This window comes from Manis javanica, chromosome 10 (genome assembly GCF_040802235.1).
Source record: "Manis javanica isolate MJ-LG chromosome 10, MJ_LKY, whole genome shotgun sequence".
Lineage (NCBI taxonomy): Eukaryota > Metazoa > Chordata > Mammalia > Pholidota > Manidae > Manis > Manis javanica.
Window position 1 is genome coordinate 55,731,979 of NC_133165.1, and position 17,159 is coordinate 55,749,137.

A 17,159-nucleotide genomic window follows, 5' to 3' on the forward strand; every position below is an offset into this window, starting at 1 on the left:
TGTACCTTTTGACCCCCAGCACCCAATACCTCCACTCTCAGCCTGACTGAAGGGGAGTATCTTTCTACTAGAGCAGGCCTACTGTACAAGAAACAATAAATTATCTTTTTGATTTAGTAGGTTTCTGCCCAGTGTAGCCAAAAAAAGTACTGATTTGGCACAGAGGATGTCAGAGAAAAAAATGTCAGGTCTCATTCCAAATCTTCTGACTCCCATTCCAGTGCTCTTTCACTTCAACAAGCATCAGGCAGAAATGAATGCCCTAGCTGAGATATCTTTTGTTCTGGCCAAAGACCAACATTGCCAATGTGGAATTTATTTTACTTCAAGAAACCCCTGCTTTTGTAGTATCATTAAAGGAAAGTACATGCCTAAGAAATGCTGCCCATGGATGTGGGAACTTGACAGAAGAGCTCTGCAAGGCCAGATGGATTCCAAACAGCTGTGACTTGATGGAGGCACTCCATTTGGCACGACCAGGGAGAGCCCAGCATGAACAGCATCAATTAGCAACCTCTTTCGAGAGAGGATGATTACAGCACATCGCTGCAATCATGCTTCATACAGTCACTGCAAATAATGGTTATAAAGTCTCTGTAGCAACATGCAGGCATGTTTGATATGATTTTAAAAGAGCATAGCAAAACACTTCTGAATTCTCATTCTTAAGGGATTATGAATTGGTATAAACTCTCTAAAAAGCAATTTTGCAATATGTATCAAAAAACCTTTAAAATCAAAACCTCATGACTCTTTTCCTGTGAGAATCTACCCCAAGAAAGTAATCAGAAATGCAAACGAAGATTTCTGCACAAGGATGTTCATCACATCATTATTTATAATAGCAATAAAAGAAAACAGTACCCAGATGCTGAAGGAAATGTATGGTGGTGTGTAGCCACAGGACAGAAAATTATAACAGACATCAAAATTATGAGTAAGAAGAAACTTCAGTGACCTGGGAAAGTATTTATACTAACAGCATGCACATATATAATAACCAGTAAATACTACACTGCACAAGTTTTAATTTTTTCTTACCTAATTATGGTGATGAAATGTTTGGGTTGGCAGACTCAGGGTGCCTCGTACGGATTTATTTGCATGGGGCTGCTTTTCTGGGCTAAAGAATAAGCAAGGAGGTAGTAGGCGAGTTCCTAGAGAGAGAAGAAAGCAAAGACAACTAAAGGGATGTAACAACGTAACAGCATCTGATTCTTCACATGATATTTTTGAGGCCCCCACTCAAGAGAAGGTCTAGACAGAAATGAAAGATCTTAAGTGCCACTTCTTAAAAGAAGCCTTCCCCTTACTCCAGATAAAGTCCCATGCCCCTGATAATGCTTACAAAGCATTTTATATTTCTTCTTCAAAGTGCATAATAGATGCTGTCGTCATGTATTTAGGTGATACACCATTCTCACTCACCAGTCCTGCCATGTTGAATATGGTAGCCACTATGAAGATAATGTGGGTATTTAGATTTAAGTGTAAATTAATTTGAATAAAATAAAACAAAAATCCATTCCATGGTCACACCAGCCACATTTCAAAGGCCCAGTGGCTACCTGGGACCAGTGGCCCCCATCATGGGCAGTGGATAGCACAGATATGAAACGTTTCCATCATCTCTGTCTTTGGACAGTGTCATAGTTATGATTCTAGTCTTGCTCACATGCTATCCCTAGTTCTTAGAGTATGGAACATTACAGATGCTATGGACATTATATGTTCTAGAACATTATAGAACATCCTAGATGTCTGGAACATCAATAAATATTTGCTGAATGAATACAGTAAGGAGAAGTCTTTATTAAAAATAGGATCTTAGTACAGCAAGAGAAATAAAATCACACCTTTCCCTTACATTTGTCCGTTTTTCTAACAGCAGCACCACCAAGATCTAGTTATGCATACTTTTGGTAAGGAAGGAAACAGAGTAAATAATGGCAAAAGAGCTCTGGACTCTAACTAGGCATCGAAGCACACGTCATGAGCACCAATCTCATCCAGCTTCTCAGGACTAAATCTGTATGGGGAGTAGCACATCCGTGTCCCTGGGGATGGGGTGCTTGGGATGACAGAGCTGAGGAGCTGAGGGTGGCTGGCCCACCCTCTCTTCATCACTGATAATTTTTCCTGATAGCTACAGGGGGAAAAAGCTGAAAATCTTGGTCATGGACATGGATTTGAGTGTTCCAAACACCAGAGCCCTAGAAGACCCATGCTATTCAACCTCTATATGCTCCCCCTCCAAAAAACTTAAGCCAACCATTCAAGAACCTCATTGCAGAGCTGCAAGAAATCATACTCTAAGACACTTCCTTACCCACAGGAGGTGCTCAGATCAAAGCTGAACAAACAGGTAACTCTGAGTCTTGGAGAGCTGGTGCCTGATTAAGTAACATTCACTCACTCATTCAACAAATGTCTACTGAGTATCTACTAGGTGACAGGCAATTTGTAGGCACTTGGAGATAAGCCAGTGCACAAAACAAAAACAGGCAAAAATGTATACCTTCATGAAGTTTACCTGCCAGGCTGGTTTTCAACCCAGACTGAATATTAGAATATCTAAGGAACTTTGTGAAATCCTACTGCTTAGGCCACACACAAACACATGGAGATTCTGATTACCGTGGTCCCAGATAAGAACCAGGAAGATGCATTTTTTTAAACTACCCGGGTGGATCCAGTGAGCAGTTGCCTGGGGAACCTGAGAATCACCGTTCTAACCCAGGGGTTCTCAAGTGTGGCCCCCGAGCCAGCAGCAGCACCACATCTAGGAGCTTGTTAGAAAGTCCTCAAGCCTCTCCTGATGTGCAGAATCAGAAATTCTGGGAGTGGGGCCAACAAGCTATTTTAACAGTCCCTCCAGGTGACCCTGAGGCATGCAAAAGTTTTAGAACCACTGCTCCGAGCAAAATTCCTGGACAGGAATCATGGGAGGGCCTCCCCAATGTGTCATCTGATGGCCACCCTGCTGGGTTTTCAGAGGCTCCCACAGCCACTCAAGGCACTGCCTTGCTCACTGGGATTCATCTCCCCATCCGGTTCTCTAATTAGCAGTTCCTTCCTAACTGCCAATAAGCCTGGCACAGACACCCTCCAGCTGACTTACCCATAATAAACCGCAGGTGCGACCAGCCCCCAGTGCCACTGATGTCCTTATATCCCACAGGGCTGCATAGAAAGTGTGCACACTCATCCACACAGGCAGACCCACTGTCGCACAAACACAGAGGCTCATTTGACACCACACATGTAAACACATCCCTGCTCTATCACATACACGACGTCACAAACACAGGAACACACTGCTTATGGTCAAGTGTATAGTCACATCCTCTTACACTCCTTTAGACACATACACACACACACACAAATCACCCTTTACCTGTCATTCTCAAATTTGCCTGCCCATTGGCCTCACCTAGGAGCTTTAAAAAAGTCTGGTGCCCAGGCCACAACCCACATCAATTATATCAGGATCTCTGGAGTTGGGACCCAGGTATCTGTGTTTTTAAAAACTATCCAAATGGTTCCAATGTGCAGCCAAAGTTGAGAACTACTGCTCCATGCCATGGCCCCTAACTAACAGAAAGGACAGGTACAAGGGTCTTGGCTTCTTTCTGGGAAGAAGATTAGTGGAGGGATTCAGAATTCAAAGTTCCAAAGGTCTCCTGTGGCATCCTTTGAATCACAATTATCTGAGCCACTCATCTGGTGTTTCTTGAACACATCCTACCAAGTCTTTCTCCACTTGTTGATGCCAGTAGTTGAAGACCACCAGGAACACGCTTTTGTCAAAGTCAGATTTAAGACCCCTCACAGTGAAGGGGATGGCACACCATGGAGAACCATGAGGCATCTCAGGGAAAGGAGGTTAGCAGGAACTTCTTGCAGGATGTGGGCTGGTGTTGTATGATTTGGGGGAGGTTTCAAGAAGGCTGGGCTTTGCTCTGGATTGGATATATCAGGACGTGAGGGTAATTCTATGATTGGGTATTCTAATGAATCTTATCTAGAGGTCAAGGGGAATGAAGTAGGGCTAAAGCTGTAATTGACAGAAGCAGCAGAAGTCACTCCCATAAGCCAGGAAACAATGATGCCTGGCCATTTTTATGGTTTTGACAATGGTCTTATTTTGTGCTCAGACATGATTAGGGAATGATCTTGTTTGTTTGCTCCATCACAGCCACAGAGAGGCCTTGTCTGATGTTGGTTACTTGTTTCCCCACTGTTGATGTTCAACAAGAGAGCCCCAAGGATGAGCTGTGAGCACCAGGCTGGCTCCTTGCCATTAGGGACTGCTTTTCTTTCTTATATCTCTGATATTCTCCTATTGACCTATATTGTCTCTTTGCATTTTAAATGTGTCAGTTTGTTCCTCTAGGAAATGAACCTCACCTTCTCAACCTCCTCTGTAATACCTAGTATAGTGCTGGGCATATAGACAAGGGAGCCTTCACATTCTGAAAAGTGTATTTGGTTAAGATTTGGAATCAGATCATTCAACTTTCAGCTCCCACTTTCTGCTGGCTAAGTGCACAACCTGAGCAAATGGCTTAGCTTCTCTGAGCTCAGATGGGCAAATGGTTTAACTTCTCTGAGCTCAGGTGGGGATGAGCCCTATCTACCCCACTGGGTTTCTGATGGAAATAAAATGAGACAACTCTGCAGAAACAAGATGTTGGCAAAGCAGCAGATTCTCAAGAAATCAGTACAGGGTAGGTAATTGGAGTAGAAAGGTGATTTGTTTGACCAGCACCTTGGTCAGGAGTAGCGAAGGAACACTGGCTTAAGGGACCTCTTAAAATCTTCAGAGTGGTACAGGCATTTGAGTTAACAAGTGGAATTCCAGTCACCTAGGTGTCCCTTAGATCTTAGACACAGGCTTCAAGAGTAAATGTCTAGAAGTTGAATTTGCTTAGAATGCCACCCTACAACATTCTCTGAGTGCTTACTATGTGCCAACATTGTGATACAGAAGTGGAAAAAAATACAGTTTCTTCCCAACGATGCTCCTAGTCTATTGGAAGAGAGAGTCAAGTAAAACAATTGCAATCCAGCATAATAAAAAAAAGGAGCACTTACAAGGTATAGCATAGCACAGAGCAGGGAGGGGTTAATTCTATCAGGGGCTGAAGAGGAGTGCCAAGGAGATGCCAGGAAAACAGCACAAAAAGGGTAATACTTCAACTGGGTTTTCAAAGGATGAACAGGAGCTTGCCAGGCAGATGGAGGAGAAAGAATGAGAGGAATGTCATCCCTAGCAGAGGGGACAACAGGTACAAAGATAAGAACATGAAATACTCCAATGTGTTCTGGGATCTTGAAACCCATTCATAGGTAAGTCATATCAAGGGGGTATAAGACTTCCATGCCAACTATTATATCCCCAGGCCACAGCAAATTGTTTAGGGCATAGTATTTAGTTATAAATGGAAAGAGAAGTTAATGAACACCATATCTGTTATTATCAGAGGTTTTAGCCACGATAGTAGAATTTCAGCCATTTACAAAAGCATATACATGTATAGGATAGGTTTGCATTACAATTATATATCCATTATATTTTGAGTCTTGTGGTCCCATGTTTACAACTCTTTGGAATTAATTATATGGTTAACTGGTGTCATGCTCAAAATCAGGTTTTTTGAGCAAAGACTTTACAAATATTGAGTTGGTTTTCTGTTTTGGAGTTTTTAATTCAACGCTAAGTTAGCTGATGTCTGTCTTCAAATTACTTATTCAGAAAGGGTATGACCCAAGGGCACAAGAGTCCTTCCTCAGCCTCTTCTGAGTCTGGCTTCGGAAAGTCTAGGTTAGTCAGTTATTTGTAACAGGTCACCAGAGTGCTTCAGGCTCTTCCCACAGCCCTTGCTTTTTTAGCAGAGACTCTACAGTTAATTTTAGGAGTAGCTGCCAAGAGAGCTGCAGGCATCACAGACCAAGGGAACGAACTCCGCTGGGTGGCCAAAATAGAAAGTGATCTGTCTGGCCAAACTGGCTGGTCAGACGCCTTCCCTGAAGCGTACTTTCAGGATATGCCACACACAGTTCAGAGGAGCGGGTACCCTCCTACTAGTGTGGTTGTACTCTCTCTAGCCCTCTGTGCTGAATCTGCCCCACAGCCAACTAGCTGACAAACCACTCCTGCCACCCCTGTGTGTTAGTCCAGGGCCACCCAGCCTGAGACACATGAGTCCCCAGTAGAGTGAGCAGAAGGCAGGGCTCATGAGCAGAGTACCTCTCCTGGGTGGCTGAGGGAATGACGGAGACACTGATGCCACAACACACATAAAGAGTCCAGTTGAAATTGTTCCATGAAATGGGAGCACAAGAAAAAAAGCCATGTTCTAAAACAACCTGTTATGTTACATACAAATTGAAATTGACATATGAACTAAATAAATGTAAGCAGACATTTGATTTCCTTATCTGCATCTTTAGAAGTTTAAGTCAGCCACAAGAAAAAAAAGCATTTAACCATCTCCTTAAGAAAATAAGGGTCACTGTACATTCAGGAATATAAGAAAATCTAATATTGAGTGCTCTGACAGAGGACGAGGGGGCAGACCTGGTTAGGACAGGAAGGGGTACAGGGGAAGCCATGCCTTCAAGCCACTGCCCCTGCCTCCAGGTACCACCTGCAAGGGGGACTCAGCGCCCATGGCAGGGTTCACATTCCTGGTCTGAACTTCTCCCCATGACCTCGCCTCCACCCTTTCCCAAACTGCCTTTGCCATTTCCAGGTACTGACCTTACTTCCTTGTCATCCCTTCTCTCTTTAGACCTGAGGCTTAGAACTGCTTTCCTGACTCTGTCCTGATTTATTTTCTTTTTCATTTTACTATTTACATCAGCATCAGCATCAGTTTACTATTTACAACAATTTATATACAATAACATGTATCCATTTTAAGTGTATACATTTGATGAGTTTCAACAAATGTACACGCCCATATGACCACAATCCCAATCAAAGAGAGTCCTAATGAATGCCCTCACACCCCTGCCTGGCCAGTTTCTTCTGTCACTATACATTACGTTCCCTGTTCTAGGGTTTCATAGGAATGGAATCAGACAGTCTATGCTCCTCTGTGTCTGGCTTCTATCATTCAGAGTGATATCTCTGAGATTCATTCACATTATTATACATACCAGTAGTTTATTATTTTTTGTGGCTGAGGAGTGTTCCATTGTATGAATCCATTACTATTCATTTATCCATTCACATGTTGAAAGACAGTTGGGTTTTTCCATTTTCTCGGTGTTACTCCTAAAGTGTCTATGGACATTCAAAACCCTGCACTGCCTTTGGCAGGGTTGGAAAATAATTATTTCATGTATCCTGCCCAGATGTCTAACTGCTTACAGCGGCTCCATCGTGGACAGCTGAGGAATTGAATAATCTTTAGTTTTCATCAACAAATTAGCCTCCCTGCCCCAGATCTGCTGTCCCTGACCTCCCTAAGACCTACCTCCCCTTGACTCTCCCCTAAGACCTTCCTGCCCCCAAAAAAGCATTCTCACCAGCCATGCCCCTTCACCAATGACACGTCAAGGCGATGGCATGCAACCCTGACATGATGCAAGAACAGTGTTCCACTCTGTCATCTCCTGCCCAAACCCTTAACCTCAAGTCTCATCAAGAGAACCCCAAGTTGAGGGACAGTCCACAAAATACCTGATGAGTACTTTTCAAAACTGTCAAGGTCATAAAAAACAATGACAGATGGAGAAACTGTCCCAGACCAGAGGAGACTAAGGAGACAAGACTACTGAATACAAGGTGGTCTCCTGGACTGGATCCTGGAACAGAAAAAGGACACTAATGAAAAACTGAGGATATCTGAAGAAGTTCTGGGGTTTGGCTAACAGTGACATACCCACACTGGTTTCTTAGTTCTGAAAATGTTCCATGATAATGGAAGAAAAGTAAGATTTTGACAACAGAAGGATATGGGTAACAGGTATACAAAAATGATCTGTGCTGTCTTTGCAAATTTTCAGCAAATATAAAATTATTCCCTCTCCCAAAATACTTTCTAAATGTCAGACTTTAACATGCTGAACACTTAAGAGCCAATAAAGTAATAAACCTGAGAAGCGGGCATCCCAGCTCAACCTGCTGAGCCACCCCTACAGCTGCATTTCCTGGGAAAGGCAGGATAACCCGTTTATTTGCACATCTCATTCTCCTCTTTATTTCCCCTCTGTGTAGATCAGCCTGGGATTTGTGATTATTAAATTGCTGCCCGGCTGATATAGCCAGAAATCTGTATTGTGGCCTTTCTGCACAGGTTGGCCAATAAGCGAACCCAAAGCAAAGAGAGAAGAGGCACCTCTGAGCATAGAAGAGATGTGTTCTGATGCACACCAACCCCCAGCTAGACCTGGGAAGAGAGGATAAAGCTGGAGGGAGACGCATGCCATCCAAGGCTTTCAGGAAGCAACACACCATCCAATGCCCTGCTGTTCCATCATTTTCTCTCCTCCACTGGGAAGCAAAGCACCCCAGTGTGAGCAAGGCGGCCGTTTTACAAACCCTGCACCGGGCTCCAGTTTTATTTCCTAAGGTTAATGATCTAAATAAATCTGCCCCTGCCTTACCTCTGCTAAGCTGCTTGAGAAACCATGCTTTATAGCCAACATACATCAGATAGGTACTTTCTCCCTTTGAAAGTTGTCATCAGTAGAACTTCTCACTCTACCTAATGAACCAATATTAGTTTAACTATGTGTTGTTAATGAAAAGCAGAGTTTTATGCAAGCTCTTTTTTTTCCCTGGGGAAAAAAACAAAAGAATATGGTACTTGGAAAGTTCCTGAAACAGAATAGGAATCCTAGAATTTATAGGCCTCTCTTAAAGGATATGGTGAAATATCTTGGAAGGGTATCTCACCCTTTGGGATCTCATCCACCTCACAAGCAAGATCTGACCAGAGGTAGCTCTCTATAGCCCAGGTTGCTGAGCTTTCATGTGTGGGAGAAAACCTTACATCCTAGGTTCTCCATCTTTTTTTCATCCCAAACCACTTTAAGTCACCATGAATCAATCGCGTGTAAGAGAAAACAAAAGCCACATCTCCTGGTGGTGCCAGCCAAAGATTTAGGGAAATGTCTTCATATGGGTTCCTGCAGAAGTAATCCCTGGAATAAAGACTCAAGGCAAGTAATGTATTAGGAGATGATGTGAGGAGGCAAAAAGGAGTAAGCCAGGGAAGGGAAGGTGACCAGTATAAGAGTGTGTTATCAGCTAAGCTGTCACACTCTGGGACCAGTGTAGACTGTGCACTTTAGGGTCATCCAGCGGAGAAGTCCCAGGGCTGTGTATTGTTCCCCAACTTTCAATCATCATAGGTTGGTGGCTACTCCCTGGGAGGGTATTACGTTCCCAGTCCTGCTAGCCTCCCATAAGCAAGGGCAACCGGGCTCTGGTGACCAGAGGGAGCCTTCCCACAGAGACACGGGATGTGCAGTTGGAAGGCCACCTGCCACAGAAGTGGTGGGAGCCAGAGGGATGCGCAAGGGCCAGAGGCAGCACTGCAGGAATGGGGGTCCAAGCAGAGGCAGAGGCGGGGTCCAGCCCTCCAGCCATGTTGGGTAAATCCCGTTTCTGCCTTTTTCAAAGAAAGTCCGCCACATTTTCAAAGGCAGGTGGTGGTTCATGTGGCTCCAGGAACCAGCTGGGTGGAACTCTGTGCAGAGCTGTGGTTTCCCTTTCTCTCCTTGTGTGATTCCTGGAAATGACTCAGTAGAAAGATGACAGAGCCAGCAGGTCTGATTCTATCCCTCATGGTGACCTTGGGAAAGTCACTTAACCTCACTGAAACTCAGGGCCCTCCATCTGTGAAGTGATGCAGTGAAAAGTATCTCATTCATACTAATCTTGAAGGGAAGCTTATTTATCTTGAGTCTGTCATTGAGAGAACTGGGGCATCCAGGGTTGCTATGAGAATATACTCATAAAGCACATAGCTGCCTACAAACATAAGGTAGCGTTAGTAAGAACGCCATGAGAGAAGCCTTTTCAAGGTAGTCTTTTGGAGTATAGCTGCCAAAATTAGGATATTTAGAGAACTGTGCCATCCCAAGGCTGTGTGTGGTTATTAGGGATATTATGACCAATGTATGAAAATGGACACTGGCTTTAAAGGATTGTGAGAAACCCATTATTGTAAATACAACCCATTATCCTTGTTTAGATCCTCGTTTTTTGTAAAAAAAGAAAAGTCATACAATTTGAGGCAATATGGATCAACTTATTAGATGATATTAAGGAATTATTGTTAATTTTGTTAGGTGTTAAACTGGCATTATGTAGGAAAATGGTCTCATTCATTGGAGACACCTATTTGCATATTTAGGGGTAAAGTGTTATGTGTCTATTTACTTTAAAATGATAGAGTAATATAAGGCAAAAATATAGCTCATAAATGCTAGGTGATAGCTATTTGGTGCTCACTATACTGCCTTTTTCTACTCTTCCGTATGTTCGAAAAGTTTCATAATAAAAATGTTACCATGTTTTTAAGGAATTTTTAAATAAATCTTGCACACATCAGAAAAGTAGACAATCTAATAGGGAGTTATTAATGTTGTTATATTGAACCTTAGTTCATTTATTTTTTAAATGAAATTTTTATTGAGCTAATTATAGATCCACATAAAGTTGTAAGAAATAACACAGAGGCCCAGTGTACACTTTGCCCAATTTCCCCCAGTAGTAACATTTTATAAAACTGTAGCATAATATCATAACCAGGATACTTATTGTAATGAAATCTGATCTTACCTAAATTTCCCCATTTTTATCTATACCATTTGTGTGCATGTATATGTATAATCACTCATATACAATTTTATCACTTGTGTAGGTACATGCAACCACCATCACATCAAAATACAGAACATGTCCATCGCCCCAAGGGTCCCTCATGTTGGCCTTTTATGATTTCACCCACCTAGCTCCCCGTCCACACCCCTCCCCATCTCTACCCCTTGGCTCTTCCCTTTCTAAAATTATGTCATTTTCAAAATGTTACAGAAATGGAGTCATATGGCATATAACCTAAAAAGTCAACATGCAGTGAGAGGTAAGACTGGATGATGAACCAGAAGACCTGGATTTGAGCCAAGTTCTGCCACTAGATAAATATATTCCTTAGATGGATGACCAATCTATCTCAGCTTTTGTTTCTTCATCTGTAAAACCAAGCAGCCATCTGCCTGCCCGGGGGACAAAGCTTTGGCCAGGAGACAAAAGAAGGCCCTTGGCAAGAACTCCCATATGAGGGGTGACCCCTGGAGCTATGCAGAGCACTATGTGTGCAGCTAAATGCAAAGACCCTGCCTCCAGATGGCCACAGTTCCTCATTTTAAATAAACTTGTTGGCACTGGGTATTTTTCCCATTTCTGCAAATTTGAATGAATCAAGCTCCCTCCCAGTACCTGAGACAACATGCAGCTCTCTGGTGCTGGTATAGAAAGTTTCTGAGTCTGGGAGGTCCTGGACCATGACAAATTCACCCCCCAAAATAAAGGCCACCTAATGAGGCCATTTGTCAGACAGTTAAAACTCTCCTGGTGACACCCTGACTTTACTGTCAGCTTCTTTTACATTCAAGCAGATGGTCTGACCTTTATGGGGTCTGAATTTCACCTATAAAAAGAGGACTATGCTATAACTGGAATTCTGCACCAGCAGAAGAGGATGGATAACCACAAGGAAAGGGTGCTTGGCACTCTAAGAGTTTAAATACATGACACATGCACCTCTCTTCAGTCAAAGTGTGACTCCAATGTCATTTAATTTAGTTGAATTATTTATTCTGCTGTAATGCCTTCTCCAATTATGAATAGATAATTGCACAAGGGGAAATGAAACCCAACATGCTGGGCTAATGTGAGATCATGTTATGGGCAAATTCCTGGCTTGGGAACACTGGCCGAAATGGGGCACAGGTGATTTAGTACAATGAAAGCAAGGAGATAGGACCCCCCTTTAATTAGCTCCTTAACTTATTTAATGATGCATCCTAGATCCTGCAAGCTGTTTTGGTTTAAGGGCTTAATGTGCCATACAATTCAGGGAAAGCAGCCTGAGGAGGAAAAAGACAAAATTCTGACTTATGACCCAGGTTCTTGGTGTGGACTTCTCAGCAGCACAGGCAATCGTGACAATGACTAGTATGCATTCTTTCTCCCTTCTTTAAGCATCGAGGGTTAGTGGAAAGATCCTTCTAGTAACTTCATGTAGCCATAGTCTCAAAAGTTAACTTTGCAGTCTTGCAACTGTGCGTGTTTCTACTTCCTACCTCAGCACATACATAACCGATAGAAAGAACTAATTTTTCCTTCTAAGTCATTTTTTATCTGGAGCAAAATCAAGACTCCAAAAGAAATGAGCAAGAAATGTAACTGTTTTTCTAACACTGAACCATCTGTCAATTCCAGAGCTCATTGCATTGAGGAGGCAGGAACTTTGGGGTTCCCCTTCCCCTGGGGTTATGATTACCTGTTAAGCCAGTGTGGCTTCACCTCTCCAGGCATTGCCAACCTGTAGCCCCTGCTTTTCTGGGTAAGTACAGGGATAAAATGCAGCCCTCCTATCTGAACAAGCATATATTCTAGGCAAGCAGTGCCTGGAGTCTGACACCCTCCTTTACTTCATCTCTCCGAGGCTGTCTCTGTTGCCGGCAGTGGCCCACTCAATATATTTTCCCATCGAAGTTCAGCTTCTCCTTGTATTTCTCCACTCATGCAAGTTATGTACCTTTGGGGTCCTTTTCCACATGAACCAAACACCTGGGATCATAGATCAGAGAGTTTGAAACATGGAACAGCACTCAGACACAACTTAATTCAACGTCCTGCACCATACAGTGAGGTCAGCTGGGAGTGATGGTAGAGAATGACTGTAAAATGCTAACATGAGAGGATTTCTGCGGTGATGGAAATGTTGTGCCCTGATTGTGGTGGTAGTTATATGAATACATACCTGTGTTAGAGTTCATAGACTTCTATTTAAAAAATCACTTTTACTATATGATTACTTCAAAGACAAAATTATCTTAGGAAAAACAAATAGCAAGTTTGTGGGTTGAGATCCAAATGTCGGTAGCTTGAACCCTATAAAACTACTCCCTAAAAGAACTACAGCTTAGTTGACAAAGCAGGCCAAGAGCTTACCAGGGTCTGGTATGCAGTAGATGCTCAAGAAATATTTGTGGAATAAAAATGAATAAGCCATTTGCATATAGGAAACACCATGAAAGAATACAAGTGAGATATTAGATACACAGGTGGGGATATCTTGAATTTTTGGCCTCTAGTGCTATTTGCTCACTTGGCTCCATGTCCCTGCCAGGTGCGAGACTGGGTCATCATCTGCCCTAATGGAGAGTCAGTGCTAACGGAAGCTGTCCTTCAGCTGGGAACCTTTCAAGTCACCCATAATGGCGTTTACTCTGACCCATCCCTTAAGCTCCAGGGTCTTATGTGACCTGCAGTCTCAATAGCCCAGTTTCAGGGTTTTCTAGTTGCCTCAAACTCAACAAGACCAGAACTGCTGAGTTCCTCCTCCCAAGGTAAAACTCCAAGCAAAAAGAGTGTTTTATTCCCATTTCAGTAAATGGTGCCATCACACACCCAGTTACTCAAGCCAAAAACTAAAGTGTCCTGATCCCTTCCATTCCTTCACCTCCCATGGCCGATCCACCTGCTCCATCAAGTCCATCATCTTCTCTCCATCCTCACTTCATTTCTCTCATCCAGGTTGTCATCTCTTACCTGGAAAACTGCTAGAATCTTCTCACCTCCTAGCTTTCACACTTGCCCTGCTATAGACCATTGTCAGTGGAATGAACTGGTCTTGCAAATTAAAATTGCATCATGCCTTTAAAACTGACAACGCTTCCTCTAGCATTTAGAATCCCGTCCATTGCCAGACCCTCCATGACCTGACCTTTGGTTCTCTCTGCATTTGCATCTCTTGGCAATGTACCTCTTATTCATACTTCAGCCATTTGTGTCTTTTTCCTGTGTATCAAATATGCGATCTCATTCTTTAGGGCCCCAACGCTTATTCTGCCTTTGCCTGTACTACTCTTTCCCTGGAATGTACCTGGTTGCTTCTCTTCATGCAGTTCTCACTTCAGATTTAAACTCTTCTCATAAGACTTCTTTAACCACCAAACCCAAAAGAGACTCTTTTAAATTAAAGTGCTTATTATTTTCACCATGGAACCTGATATTTTTATTATAAAAAATAAATTGTCTGTTTTCTCCTCTCAAATACAAGCCCCATAAGTGTAGGGCTCTTTTCTATCTTATTTTCTGCTATAGCTTTGTGAACACAGTAGGTATGCAGCAACTGTTTGATGAAAGAATTTACTGGAAAGGAAACACAGACAATACATGCAAAGGAAAAGAAATTGGGATATGCCTGGAGAAATTCGCAAAGACTGCATAAGCTGGACGAACAATTCCTAAGGCCCAAAAGATTTCAGTGAAAACTGCAGCCCAGGGGCAAGAATGCCCTGGTATTTGTGTGTAGAAACTTTCAACCTTCAACACTTAGGATGGTCTCCCCTCAGCCTGTGCAGCACTTCCACTGAGGGTAAAGAGCAAGGCAGGTATTCAGAGAATGAATTAGTATGTTTATTGGGCCACATCCCCAGAGACAGGCCACTTGTCTCATCAAAGTTACAGCTGTCTCCAAAGCAGGAAAAGCCTCTCCAACTGGCAATTTACATGAGCAAACTTACCATATTGTAGGATGTTGATTTATGATGACGATTAAGAACGTATTACCAAAGTCTATTTCACCATTAACATCCCTGGGACAGGATAAGTTTTAAATCTTCTGGCTGCTTCTTCCCTAAAGGCTTGGATCTTGGCTAAGGACTTAGAGATTATAAATTTAACCAAGGAAGAAAACTGCAAGAGGAGAGTCTTGAACAGCAAATCGTGAGTTTAACCAGCATCCCAAGTTCTCAGCAAGATCTACAATGTCTCCCTGACGAAAGCCAAGGAATCTTTTTCAGTTTACAGCCTCTATCGCTTATGTTTTAGATCCCTTGGTGAGAGTCTGTCTGGTCATCAGATGTGATTCTATATGGAAGGCAGTGGTCATTGCTTCAGCAAAAGCCTTCTCCCAACAGCCTTCTTGGAGAATACTGTAGTGACCAGGAGGCAATGGCTATCATTTCAAAAGACCAAAAGAGGCACCTACTGCTTGAACACATTGCTTGATATACAGGCCATTGATGACACACTCATCTGACCAGAAAGCCCAGTGATGAGACTTCCGACGCTCTAGCTTGGAAGAACCCTGGGGCTGATTGGTTCTGTGATTTAGAGGTTGGACTCACACCTGTAGTGGCACTGGGTCACCTTTGGGATCACCAGTCACAGCAAAAGAACATTGGCAAAAGCCAATCACTTTCTGCTTACAGTTGAACTGACCAGAGTTTGAAAGACAACCATATACAGGTCAACCTATCTCGAAGTTCAGTCCAAAGACCACCACCATCAGAATCACCCAGAGTGCTTGTAAAGGAAGAAGAAGGCTGTACACCAGACCTGCTGAAGCAGAATCTCTGGAGTTGAGGTCTAGAAATCTTCATTTTTAACATGCTCTACAGATTGTTCTTATGCACATGAAATTTTGGGAGACTCTGATCAAGCTTTCTTGGGATGGATGAGAGCCAACCTGGGAGGACAAACCACCTGCTTCAAGCAAAGCTCTCAGATGTCACTAGGAAGCACTTCTCTTTGCCTTTGGTTAATTTCCTCTGAAAATACAACCTCATGGAGAGAAAATGGCCTCATGGAGAGAATGGGGAGTGAGATTCTTGAGAAACATTTACACCTTCTGAGACACCCTTCATTGGACCACCCACTAGTATGACAATATTTCTACACAATCCTTCTCAGCGTTCACTTTAAATATGTATTTACAATACACTTGGCACTTCACTAAGTGCTAGAATATTTTTAAAGACTAAAATAACTTGAAAACTCAAGTAATGAATATCCAATAGATTAATTTCAGGTACAATGAAGCCTATATACATATAATAACATAATTAAGGGAGTGACACCCCATCACCTTTGCCATATAACATAGCCTAATCAAGGAAGGGACATCCATCATCTTTGCCATTTCTATTGGCTAGAAGTCATAAGTCCTTACAGACTAAAGGACTAAAGGATCATCAAGGGCATTATGCCAGGAAACAGAAATCATGGGAGTCATCCCAGAACTCTGCAGCCACAAAAGACTTCCTCTAAAACACAGGGTGGATATTGGTTATTTGGGTCATGTGGCTGTCTATACACTTAGAAAACTTAGTGTATAGACACAGAAGGGCACACAGAAAGGGCTCATTATCATTTGCCACTATCATTATTAAAAAGGTTCCAGCACTATTTCATCCAGTTTAGAGTGCCATTCCATCTCTTCAAGGTGATTTGGGATATTGCTATGCAGAGAGCAACTTCTCTTCTTTATCTCAGGGATTTCGATGCATCACACTGAGTCCACACTCCCTTTGATGTATTAGAATCTTTGAGGTAGACCAAATGGCTCTGTGCCATATCATTTTCTAGGTGGAAATGTTTCTGTCAGAGATGGGTAAGGTCAGCTTCTGCCCATGACCTCTGAGCTCCCAAATCCCAAAGGCTAATTTGCTTTGAATCAACAAATTCCTCTTACCATCTTTTCTCGCACGCCCACTGCATGTCCAGTGTTGGGCTTTCTCTGTCTCAGTAGATTTGGTAGATTAGCTCTAGCTAATATCCCCACAATTTTCTTTCATTTTTGCCTGTTTTAATTTGGATCCAGTGTCACCCTTCTCCCTTCCATTTAAGACTGAGTCCATTTCTTAAAACACTACCCACAGCTTTGAGGTGTTAAAGAGACAGTACACCCCACTGGCCCCCTTTCGCATTGCCGAGGTGGGCGTGTAGGCAAGCCTTTCCCTCTCTCCCTTTTCACTTCCACTACCTTTCCCATCACTGCGATTCCAAATTGCTCCCCACCTCCTCTATCTTGGAACCAGTTCTCAAAACAAAACAAAACAAAAACTTTAGTATTCTAATTGTCTGTCTTTTATTTCTTTTTTTTCCTTCTGATTTCCTAGGA

General features: G+C 42.7%; 1 long non-coding RNA gene across 1 annotated transcript in view; it reads right to left on the reverse strand.

The window, feature by feature from the left end:
• Window positions 1-375: 375 nt before the first annotated feature.
• The window catches only part of LOC140843736 (uncharacterized), a 111,628-nt gene continuing 94,844 nt past the window's right edge, over window positions 376-17,159 (reverse strand). The window contains exons 4-5 of the long non-coding RNA XR_012121743.1: window positions 1,042-1,157; window positions 376-570 (exon numbers count right to left, since the gene is read on the reverse strand). This is a non-coding gene — a long non-coding RNA (uncharacterized lncRNA). The remainder of the gene's footprint in view (window positions 571-1,041; window positions 1,158-17,159) is intronic.